A 13181-nucleotide genomic window follows, 5' to 3' on the forward strand; every position below is an offset into this window, starting at 1 on the left:
AAAACATCTTTAGTCTAATTTCATAAATGTTAGTGGTAATAGTGTTTGATTTCTTCTTCCATAACTCATTCAAAATGACATTTTAACAAATTAATGCACAATTACAATCTTCAACTTCCTCTACATAATTACAAGGGTAATAGCTTTCAAACAATACCTCCACACTCCAAAAATTTTGTAACAACCCCTGGTTAAAATTCATGTAATAAAAAATAATAAAGGCAAAAAATGACCACGGTTAAGGGACACTTATTCCAAGCTGAATTTTGGGAAAACATATCCTAGTGGGCATCACCAGATGTGTTTATTGCTAAACGAAATTGGAAAAGGAAATGGCTAAGGCATTAAAAAGGCAAAAAGGGATTTTTGGCACATTTATTTATGAAAATAAAGGAAAATAGGAGAAAAGGAAGGTGAAAGGTCACATGTTTCATATGACGAGGAAATTAAAGGAAAATAATGGAAAATGAAGAAAATAGAGGCCTCATTAATAAAAAGGCTTCTGAGGATCAGCTCATGGCTTTTGTTCAGTTCAGTTTTGGAGCTCTCTCACACTCTTGGACACTTAGAGTTTTCAAGGAGAATTCTATCTTTGCAGCAAGGAAGGGAAAAGCAAGCAAAGGAAGGAAAGCAAAGATCAAGAAAGGAGGAGAAGGATCGAGTAGCTTCAGTAGGAATACTTGCAGGTAACATATGGAATGTGTGATTTCCTAGTTGGTTTTGACATGCACGGATTTGCATGTTGGTATATGGTTCTCTTACTTTCGGTGGCATGGTTTTTCTGGGTTATGACAGTGGTTTTCAACCTTGCCTTGCCTTTTTCTAGATAGCCACGGTGTGATGGTATTTTTTTCTCAATTTGAGCTTTTGAATTTCTGGATGGTTTCAAAATACGAGGTGGATGTGGTCTCAGGAAAATTCCTAAAGGCCTAGGAATCCCTTAACTGGATTTGGCGGGATACAAGGTAAAGCCTGAGGGTGGAATCTCGGTTCAGGGCCTAGTGATCCGGTGTGGATTGCAGTAAAGCTGAGAGATTTTTGTCTCATTTTAGGGCCTATGGATCCAGTGTGGATTACAGTAAATCCTAAGAGATAAGGAGACAGAAAATTCCTCAAGGGTAGTGATGGAATCCGAAGGCATTCCAATCTTGGTTTGGTTTCGTGATCTCGGTGCCGATTTTGGCAAGATCGCGGTTTGGCGAAGGTGGAGGTGGTTTAACCTTTAGATTCCCTTGGTTGGTTTTGGATTGTTTTATCCATGAGATCTCACATTCATGCTTGGAATATGGCATGGGGATGATTGGCTGAAAGAAAGATTTGGTTTAGCCATGTCTATGGTCGGGTGGTACGTAGAAGTCCCAAACCTGGTTAGCTCTTACCTATGATTAATAAAAGCTCATTTTTCTTTATTTGTACTTGTTAATATGTGGCTTTAATTGTTGTTATTTCATTTTTATTTACATGGTTTAAAGTTGGCTATAATCTTGGTTATATGACTAGTTATAGTCATGGTTATTTCATGTATTTACTTGTAACTTAAAGGATAATGGATGCAAGACCTACTTGATGTCAAAACAGTTAAGGGAAGAGGGAGGTGATCCTTCTTGTCAAGTCTCATATGAGTTATCAATCATTGATGCTCTGTCTTGTATTCACTTCCTCTAAGCATTGATGCCAAGTGTTTTACAGAATGTCAGTCCCAGTTGGGGATGGTTAGGCCTAGTCCCGAAGTCAGTTTTCTATTTGTAATTATTTTGGTCATGTAATTTATGGATTTTGAAAGCTACAGTGGTTTCTAGGAAATGACCTATATTCTGGGCTTGAAAATTGGCATAAATATCGGAGCCATAGGTACAGGTTTGAGGAGAAAAGTCCCCAGATGCATGCATACCCATGTTGTTTGTGCATCTAGATGTTTTCATGCGCACCCTTGTCCATATCAAGGGAGCATCCAGGGGCTTAGTGGTCAAAAAGCTAAGTGGGGCCCAAGGGTTGGTTAGGGGAATCACTAGGATTCATTCTGGAAGTCCTGTAGCAGGTGCAAAAGGTCTAGTATGGTGTGCTTCCGTCAATTCCACTTTCTCAACTGACACATAGGGAGTCGAGTCATATCATAGTAACTTCTCGTCACATGTTTACCTTGATTGGATAGTTACTTGGGTAGATGTGGGAGGAGGGAATTACAGAGTAGTTTCAAAGAATGGTTAACCCCTTAGACTAGATGGGCGGCGTATGTTGGTCATGCATTCATGTCAATTGCACATGTGTTAATCATCCTTTTGGTCTATATGCTTGTTGCATGTGCATGGTGTTGGTCATGGTTGTAGTGATGTCGCCATGTGAAATAGGGTGTTATTGTTGTGAAGTGTGTCATCATGAGTGTATGATTGGTCATTCATTTCTATGCATGTTAGTTCCTACATGTTGTCAAATGTGCATTGATATGGTTGTTGTTGTCATGGATGAAGTCATGGTATGTGTAGTTGATATGGTCATGCATTGATGACTGGACTCTAGCTAGAATGATGGTTATATGCTTATGTGTTATATTTCTATATGTTGTCATGATTATGTTATACATGTATTACATTGATCTTTTGATACTACAGACGATGTATCCTCCTCGAATTATGCTAAGTTACGTTGGTTTGTTGTGATTTGATTTAGATGACATGATATGCCTTGCAGGAAGAATATCAAAGATGACTACAAGATGGTAGGCTACATTTCCTGAGACTCTCCCTATGGATTAGATGAGAAACGTGATTTTGGGAATTCTTCTAATTTGGCAGACACACTGAGAAGTTTAAAGCCAGAAATAAGGATTTGTAAGGCAAACAATGGTGCAATCATACAGGCATAAGAGAAACAAGTAGAGGCAATTATAGTGATACTTCAGAGTTTGTCAGAATTGCAGCGACAGGGACCACTTCAAAATCAACCATGAGCAGGAGGATAGAACTAATGTGCCATATGGTAGTAGGTCTCATGGTGAGTATAGGTTGGATGGAGAATACATGATTAGAGGTGGTAGGTCCTTGGATACTTTGGATAGCAGGGGTGATAGACACGGGTACTATTTTAGTTCTGGCTCTACTAGATATTATGATCATCATCGTTATCACCCATATAGAAGGAGTGACAAGGGATATTTTTCAGATGATTTTAAGAAAGAAAAGCCACCTACATTCGATGGATATATGAATAAATCACATGATGCAAAGGCATGGTTGCTTGGCATGAGGAAGTTCTTCAAATTGCATGATTATTCATAGAACATGAGAGAAAAGATAACCACTTTCATTCTTAAATGGAAAGTAGATATATGGTGGGAGGATGTGAAGAATGTTAAAGTTATTTCGGAGGATGACTTGATGTGGAATGATTTTGAGAGGCTCTTTAAGAAGAAGTATTTGTCGGAAAAGTGCTATGATGACAGAGCTAAGGAGTTTTATGAGTTGTAGATGGGTTCCAGGACAAATGATGAGTGTACTAGCAGGTTCTTGGAGATGTTGAGATATGTGCTTTACCTCGAGGAGGAGAAGGCCAAGGTTCAGAGATTCATTAGTAGAATTCTAGTAGCATACAAATATCGGATTGAGTTCGATGTGCCTAGATCATTGTAGGAGGTCATCCAAAAGCTAAAAAAAAATTATGAGCAGTCGAAGCACAAAGTTGAGCCTAAGCATGACTTAAAAGGAAATGAGAAAGTTAAAGGAAAATGGCCACCAAAGTGAGGAAGACCTCAAGATGCAGGTGACAAAGAAAATGTAGTCCCTTACAACAAGTTCAATACAGTTGATAAGGGACATGGAGAGAAACATACTAGAGGTGATGGTAGAGCACCATTGCAGTGTTGGATATGTGGCAAAGATCATCGTAAGAGGTATTGTCTGTAGTATCAATATGGTAGACCTCATATCTATAGTGCTCAAAAGGCACATAAAGTTGGGGATGTTGCTCATAACATTCCTCAGATTTTTGCAGTTGTGGAAAACAAGCAAGCGAATCATCATCCATCTATCATTGAGATGGATGATAAGCTTTGTGATCAAGTTGTCTCTATGTTGATTGATCCTCGATATAATTATATTTATATTAATCCTGACCTGGTGGATAAGTGTGTTTTTAGAAAAGAAGTGCATGTAGAATCTTAGTTGGTACAGTTGGATACAAGTACACAGAAGATATTTCACCAATTGGGTAAGAGCTTGTGCATTTGAGTTAACTGGTATGCCTACAAAAACACATTTGAATGTACTGCCATTGGGATCGTATAGCATGGTTTTGGGTATGGATTGGTTGTACCTTCATAGGAAAAAAGTGGATTGCTTCAACAAGATCATTGAGTGCATGGATAATAATGGGGAAAAGAGAATTTTGTAGGGAAATAAGAAGCCTAGATCAGTGAGGATGGTTACCACTATGTAGGCTAAGCATAGTTGCAGAAAAGATTGTGTGATATTTATAGTGTATATATCTAATGACAAGGGTAAATATGTTGAGGATGCAGAAATCTTCAAGAGGTACCATGTATTGCAACAATTTCAGGATGTGTTTCCAGCAGAGATTCTAGAGATACCTCCTCATAGGGAAGTAGATTTCTCTATTGAATTGGTGCCAGGGGTAGCACTGACATCGAAGGCACCTTACAAGATGAGTACCCCAGAGTTAGTAGAGTTGAAACTGTAGTTAAAGGAAATGCTTGAGAAGAGATACATTAGGCCAAGTGTATCACCTTGGAGTGCACCAGTGTTGTTTGTAAAGAAGAAATATGGTACTCTCATATTGTGCATTGATTGTAGGAATTTGAACAAGGTAACGATCAAGAACAGGTAACCATTTCTGAGGATTGACGATTTTTTTTATCAATTGAAGGGAGTAGTAGTGTTCTCTAAGATCGACTTGAGATCGAGATACCATCAGGTATGCATCAAGGAAAAAGATATCTATAAGACTGCATTTAGGACCAGGTATGGGAATTATAAGTTTTTTGTAGTTCCATTAGGTTTGACTAATGCCCAAGATACATTTATGTTTTTTATGAATAGTGTGTTGTGTCCTTATTTGGACAAGTTTGTTATTGTATTCATTGATGACATCTTCATATACTCCAAGAATGAAGAAGAGAATGTCGAGCATTTAGCAGTTGTGTTAACATTACTAAGAGGCAATCATTGTATGTGAAGCTAAGTGTTGCTTCTTTCAGACATAGGTGCATTACTTAGGACATGTTGTTTCCAAGGAAGGCATAATAGTAGACCCAGAAAATATAAGGGCCATCATGGACTGGGAAGCTCCTAATAATGTGGTGAGGTAAGATCATTCATGGGATTGGGAGGTTACTACAAGAGGTTCATCAGGAACTTCTCACACATTACATACCCTATGACATCCTTGCAAAGGAAAGTACGAAGTTTGAATGGACAGAAAAATATGCAGCTAGTTTTGAGTAATTGAAGCAATGTTTGACCAATGCTCTAGTCCTTAATATTGCATATCCAAATAAAGAGTTTGTAGTGTGTACAGATGCATGTAAAAGAGGACTTGGTGGAGTCCTTTTGCAGTAGGGACAAGTGTTGTGCTATGACTCCATGAAGTTGAATGAGCATGAGTAGAACTACATGACTCATGATCTTGAGTTGGCATCTATTATTCACGCCTCAAAGATGTGGAGGCATTATATTCTTGGTAATAGATTTGTATTGATGAGCGATCATAGTGGGTTGAGATACTTGTTTGACCAGCCGAATCTAAATTCTAGGAAAGCTAGATGGTTGGCTACCCTTAGTGAGTTTGACTTCGAAATCAGATACATTAAGGGAAAGGAGAACCATGTTACAAATTCTCTTAGCAGGAAGGTATAGGTGAATCATGTAGCACCTGTGAGCCCTTATGGGACAAAATTACATGATAGGATATTACAAGCAGGACAACGAGATGATAGGTATATGGAGATTATGCACAGGTTACAACAAAGTATAGGTATAGGTACAAGTATAGGTACATGTAAAGGTATAGGTATAGGTACAGGTACAGGTACATGTAAAAGTGATCAGGATGTAGGCTATCATCTCATGTCAGATGGTTTTGGTGAGATTCAAGGATAAGATCTATGTGTCAGATTGTAGTGAACTCAAGAAACATATCTTGAGGGGGTTTCATGTCAAGCCATACTTGGGTCACCCAGGATATCAAAAAATTTTGATAGTGGTGAAGAAGTTCTATTATTGGCTGGATCTAAAGAAGGAAGTCATAGAGTTTGTGGCTAGATGTTTGGATTGTTAGTAGGTAAAGGAAAAAGTGTAAGTATCTAGGTGGTCTACTACATCCTATTTTTATTCTGAATGGAAATGGGAGGTCATTTCCATATTTTTAATTACAATTCTTCTGAGGACAGTGATACAAAATGATTCTATTATGGTCGTGGTTGACAGGTTGAGCAAGGTAGCTCACTTCATCCCAAAGAAGACTACATATTCAACCAGTGAAGTGTTGCAGGTTTTCATCAAGGAAATTATGAGATTACATAGTGTTTTCAAGAAGATTGTGTCATAAAGGTATGTGAAGTTCACTTCCAAGTTTTGGAAGGAGTTTTTGCAAGTTTGGGCATAGAGTTGGCCTTCAAAACAACTTTTCATCTGCAGACAGATGGACAGATGAAGGGGGTCAACATGATCTTGGAGGATATGTTGAGGATTTACATGATGCACTAGCATAGAAAATGGGATGAGAATCTTCTATTGGTTGAGTTTTCATACAACAACAATTATCAAGAGTCATTGAGGATGACTCCTTTCAAGGCACTATATGGGTGTAGTTGTAATACTCCCATTAGCTGGAGAGATCTAGTGATCTGGTTACTTATTGGAATAGATATGTTGGTAGACATGGAATAGGAAATGAAGGTTATAAAGAAGAATCTAAATGTAGAACAAGATAGACATAAGAGTTATGCAGACCGGCACAATGCATTCGAGGAGTTTCAGGTTGGGGAGCATGTGTATTTTCCCATCAAGCCCAAGAAGAGCTTTTTAAGGATTGGATCATGTGCCAATTTGGCACCAAATAATTATGGGCCTTCTGAGATCCTTGAGGGGATTGGACCAGTGGCCTATTGACTTGCACTTACCTCCAACAATGAAATTCCATGAGGTTGACCATGTTTCATTACTTAAATAGTATATAAAGGATGTTGATCATGTTATTGATTGGTCTTTATTACAGGTGGATCAAGAAGGATAATTCTAGTCAGAGCCTCAATGCATATTACAACGGAAGCATCTCATGCTCAGGAATAGAGCCATAAAGCAAGTTAAAGTGTAGTGGAAGTAATTTGGGCCCGAAGAAGTACATGGGAGATGACGGATTAGATGTGGGCCATGTATCCTTCTTTGTTTTTTGGTGGAGGCAAAGCACTTTTGGTATGATGTTTGGTATATGTTTGGCATATGTTTTTCTGATGTTTTGGTATAGGTACATATGTATATGGATGTAAATACTTCCATGATCTGAGTTATAAAGCTCCAATAAGCGGTATGGTTATTATCTTGTCATGTTGTCATGATGTTTTTCTTTTGAGTAAGTCATTCATTGTAAATACTGCAACGGGCTAACTTATAAAGCTCCATGGGCACTATGTTTTCTTTTCACCGGTTTTGTTGAGGTCTTGGTGTGCTTTAACACCAAGGACAGTGTTCCCCAAGGGGAGGGGTTTGTAACAGACCCTAGTTAAAAATTCATGTAATAAAATTTAATAAAGGCAAAATAGGAGCACGATTAAGGGACACTTATTCCAACATGAATGTTAGGAAAAGATATCCTAGTGGGCATCACTGGATGTGTTTATGGCTAAAGGAAATTAGCAAAGACAATGGCTAAGGAATTAAAAAGATAAAAAGTTATTTTTGGCACATTTATTTATGAAAATAAAGGAAAATAGGAGAAAAGGAAGTTGAAAGGTCACAAGTTTCATGTGAGGAGGAAATTGAAGGAAAATAATGGAAAATGAAGAAAATAGAGGCCTCATTGATAAAAAGGATTCTAAGGATCATTTCATGGAATTTGGACCATTTAGTTTTAGAACTCTCTCATTATTCTCTCTCTCACACACTCTTGGACACCTAGAGTTTTCTTGGAGCATTCTAGCTTTGGAACAAGGAAGGGAAAAACAAGCAAATGAAGGAAAGAAAAGATCAAGCAAGTAGGAGTAGGATCAAGCAGCTTCAGCAGGAATACTTTCAGGTAACATATGGCATGTGTTATTTCCTAGCTGGTTTTGGCATTCATGGCTTTTCATGTTGGTATATGGTTCTCTTGCTATAGGTGGCATAGTTTTGTTAGGTTATAACAGTTGTTTTAAGCCTCACCTTTCCTCTTTCCAGACAGCCATAGTTTGATGGCATTGTTTTCTCGGTTTTGAGATTTGGAATTGTCGGATGGTTTCGGGATTCAGTGTGGAGGTGGTCTCAAGAAAATTCCCAAAGGAATCCCTTGACTGGTTTTGGTGGGATACGCGATAAATCCTAAGGGTGGAGTCTTAGTTTAGGGCCTAGTGATCCGGTGTGGATTGTGGTAAAGCCTAACAGACTGGTGTCTCAGCTTTGGACCTAGTGACCCAGTGTGGATTGTGGTAAATCTTGAGAGATAAGGAGACAAAAATTCCTCAAGGATAGTGATGGATTGTGGAGTCCATTTGGTTTTGTTATCTCAATGTCAGTTTTGGTGAGATCACGGTTTGGTGAGGATGAAAGTGGTGTAACCTATGGCTTCCCTCGGTTGGTTTTGGATTGGTTTATCCATGAGATCCCATGTTCATGCTTGGAATATGGAACGAGGGGTGAATGGTTGAAATAAAGATTTGGTTTAGCCATGTCTATGGTCAAGTGGAACATGGAAGTCCCAAACCTATTCAACCCTTGCCTATGATTAATAAAAGATAATTTATCTTGATTTTGTACTTATTAATATATGTCTTTAATGGTTGTTATTTCATTTTATTTACATGGTTTAAAGCTGGTTATAAGGTTGGTTATATGACTGGTTATAGTCATGGTTTTGTTAGGTTATAACAGTTGTTTTAAGCCTCACCTTTCCTCTTTCCAGACAGCCATAGTTTGATGGCATTGTTTTCTCGGTTTTGAGATTTGGAATTGTCGGATGGTTTCGGGATTTAGTGTGGAGGTGGTCTCAAGAAAATTCCCAAAGGAATCCCTTGACTGGTTTTGGTGGGATACGCAATAAATCCTAAGGGTGGAGTCTTAGTTTAGGGCCTAGTGATCCGGTGTGGATTGTGGTAAAGCCTAACAGACTGGTGTCTCAGCTTTGGACCTAGTGACCCAGTGTGGATTGTGGTAAATCTTGAGAGATAAGGAGACAAAAATTCCTCAAGGATAGTGATGGATTGTGGAGTCCATTTGGTTTTGTTATCTCAATGTCAGTTTTGGTGAGATCACGGTTTGGTGAGGATGAAAGTGGTGTAACCTATGGCTTCCCTCGGTTGGTTTTGGATTGGTTTATCCATGAGATCCCATGTTCATGCTTGGAATATGGCACGAGGGGTGAATGGTTGAAATAAAGATTTGGTTTAGCCATGTCTATGGTCAAGTGGAACATGGAAGTCCCAAACCTGTTCAACCCTTGCCTATGATTAATAAAAGATAATTTATCTTGATTTTGTACTTATTAATATATGTCTTTAATGGTTGTTATTTCATTTTATTTACATGGTTTAAAGCTGGTTATAAGGTTGGTTATATGACTGGTTATAGTCATGGTTATTTCATGTATTTACTTGTAACTAAAAGGATAATGGATGCAAGATCTAATTGATGTCAAAATATTTAAGGGAAGAGGGAGGTGATCCTTCTTGTCAAGTCTCATATGAGTTATCAATCATTTATGCTATGACTTGTATTCATTTCCTATAGATTGTATTGATGCCAAGTGTTTGACAAAATGTTAGTCCCTGTTGGGGATGGTCAGGCCTAGTCCTAGAGTCAGTTTTTAATTTGTAATTATTGTGGTCATGTAATTTATGGATTCTGAATGCTAAAGGGGTTTCTGGGCTTGAAAAGTGGCATAAATCCTAGAGTCACAAGCACAGGTTTGAGGAGAAAAGCCCCTAGACGCATGCATACCCATGTTTTGTCTGCGTCCGGAGGTTTCTAGGCGTATCCTTGTCTATATAAAAGGAGTGTCAAGGGGTTTAGTGGTCAAAACTCTTAGTGGGACCCAGGGGCTAGTCAAGGGAATGACTGGAATGAATTTTCAGAGTCCTTAGCAACTGCAGAAGGCCTAGTATGGTGTGTTTATGTCAATTGCACAACCTCAATTGACACATAGGGAGTCTAATCATATCATAGTAACTTATCATCACATGTTTACCCTAGTTGGTCAGTTACTTGGGTAGATGTGGGAGGAGGGTCTTACACATTTTATACATATTAAGTAATAATAATCACATTAGAATTTGGTTTATGCAGTAACAAAGGCTACTCTCATGGCATCTTGCAAGTCTCCAACCTGGATTTAGCTGCATGGAGTTCCTCCTCGTACATTCATGGAAATCGATATTGGGACTTATAACACTTCCATAACTACCACTCAATTATTTGGAGTTGTAGTTAGTAAAGGGTAGAGCACCCCTGATTTAGCTGCATGTCCAACGTTACATCTCTCTTGTGGAAGTGTTATCACTTAAAATTAGGTTGCTCTTGGAGATTGAAGTGTGGAGAATAGTGATTTCTTCACACTCCTGCACAATCAACTTCTTGCGCACTCTAAATACTCCACACTCCCAACATAAATACAAGTACCTTTGTACGAGAGTGTAGAAGGTGTTGTTCTCCTACACATAGGTAACTGTGCACAATACATCTACAATTCTTGTTAGTGTGGTGTACAAGTTGATAAATATAGTTTTGTAAATATGTAACTATCTCACTAATATTTCTTTATTACTATGTCCCTGTTATCACTCAGGTTTTCCCCAAAATTGTAAAAAAGGGAAGGATGCCGAGGTAACCACAGACCAATCTTTTAGATACAGAATCTAGCCAATCTGTATCCAGAGAGGGCTCTCTCTTTATCATTTATCTTTGTTTTTGAAAGGTATTAGGCTAGTTATGAAGCTCAAGGGTTTTGTTTGAGTTTGGGTGGTGAGATTCGATAGAACTGAGAGGTAAGACAGAATAGTTTAGTCCATTGGGCATGATGTAGTCAAAGAAGGTGACTTTCTGGATTCGGTTTCTTAACAGAGGATGGCTTCACAGAGCAAGGTAGTCAAACAGGGAACAAATGAAGATTGGAAAACAGATAGAATGGGCTCAAATGGGTGAAGGGCAGTTAAGAATCCTTCAACATATTGAAAGAGGGAAAATGGATGATTATTGACAAAGAGCAGTTAAGAATTCTTTAACAAATAATCAACATGAGAGAATCAGGAAACAGGAGCAATTAAGATTTCACTGCTTATTCTAATTCTGAAGAAAACACAGAGAACAATAAAGACTGAAAACAGAGTGCAATCAAGCAAATTCTGAAATTAACCATTTTCTTTATCATTCAGTTTATGAAACACAGATGATATAATAAACAAGAAAACTATAAAACACAAGATATAGAGGACTTATTGATCTGGAGTTTGATTCAAGAATTTTGTGACAAGTCCTCTGCTTCAATTCTTCATCCAGTAGGCCAGACAACAGATGTTTCCAACAGCTCTTTATTCCAAAATTTCAGTATTACAGCACAGTCTAGGAAATCCACACACACCTCACCACCCCAATACTCCAATGGAGGGGGTATTTATACAACAAAATATGTACAACCTATATCTCATAACAGCTGTGAGATAATATCTAGTTTTAACCTAAAATAGTTTACAAGTAAAATAGAAGCGGCTAGAGAAAGATAACTGATGTTGTGTTGGAGGCAGGCCTTTAGGGTTCGGCTTGCAACTGTCTTCTGTAGTAGCTCTGTGTCGACTGCATATCTTAATTGATGCATTAATTCTGGTCTGATAGTCTTTAACTCTTATCTGCTGCCTTTAATTCTGATATGCTTTGCCTTTAATTCTTCTCTGCTCCTTTTAATTCTGCTCTGATACTCTTTGACTTACTTTAATGCGGATCTGATACACTTTAATGCTGAACTGCCCCTTGCTCACTGCCATCTAGCATTTCGCCCAAAATTTCCTTTTTCCAAGGGTAACAGCGTAACTATGGATAAACACCTATTTGTTGGGACATTGGAGGTTGTTCTGCGCTCTTTAATCCATGACATTGAGATATTTTTGTGGCTAGTATACTAACTTCCTGCGGAGATTGCTGAGAAGTCCTGGCAATTGATGCGCTGATAGCCATGTAATGAGAAAATTTACAGGTACCTGTGTCAAAAGAGGAGGAAACCGTACACTGGAGGGTCGGTTGGCAGGCGGAGGAGCTTGTCGATGGAGCCTTTTCTGGTCTGGAGGTGGTCGAGAATGAATTGTGAACTCAATAGATATCATGCCCCGAGCGCTGTTTGCAGAGAAACATAGTAAAAAATGACTTTTTTACCATTTATTTGACAAAATGAAGCTTGGCGAGATTTTTTGGTTTTAATGGGTGAGTGACGTAAGCAGTACGAATGACGTCAGCGGGAGTACGGGGCAGGTGATGTGGCAGGTGATGTTAGCAGAAGGGTGAATGACGTCAGCGAAGGGTGATGTCAGCAGAAGGATGGATGATGGTGGTAAGCGGTTTGGCCCGCACCGCTTTTGGGGCTGGGCGGTTTCGGGCGAAGGGCGAGCGATCAGGCTGGATGAGTGACACGTGTCCTTGGTACGGCGGCAAAACCACCAGTTCCCCACGCGTTAATGTTTGGCGGTTATGGTGGTTGCGAAATGGATGCGGACCGTTGGATGGATGGGCAGAGATCTGACGGCAGGCGCTCATGGAATATGGCGGGAGGTTTAAGTAGCAGGCTCGGTTTATAATAAAACAATGTTTTTAATGCATCGGGGCTGTTTTTATTGGTTGGAGGGGCGGTTTGGTTATTAATTAGCCCAGGTGGCTAATTAATCCCTTTGAGCGCACTGGAAAGGTTATGGTTCTTAATAAACTCCAAATAAGTTTATCAATTCCATTTTTGAAACGGTGCTAAGGTTATATTTAACCGGGGGCAGGGATATTAATATT

The 13181-nt window shown here is 38.8% G+C and overlaps 1 pseudogene; it reads left to right on the top strand.

Annotated features, from left to right (window-relative positions):
• The window catches only part of LOC149191086 (phosphoenolpyruvate carboxykinase (ATP)-like), a 175566-nt pseudogene extending 163071 nt beyond the window's left edge, over positions 1 to 12495 (top strand).
• The last annotated feature ends 686 nt before the right edge of the window (positions 12496 to 13181 follow it).

This window comes from Pinus tabuliformis, chromosome 3_1 (genome assembly GCF_031772625.1).
Source record: "Pinus tabuliformis cultivar Carrire ecotype Pingquan chromosome 3_1, CPIR1, whole genome shotgun sequence".
NCBI classification, from domain to species: Eukaryota; Viridiplantae; Streptophyta; class Pinopsida; order Pinales; family Pinaceae; genus Pinus; species Pinus tabuliformis.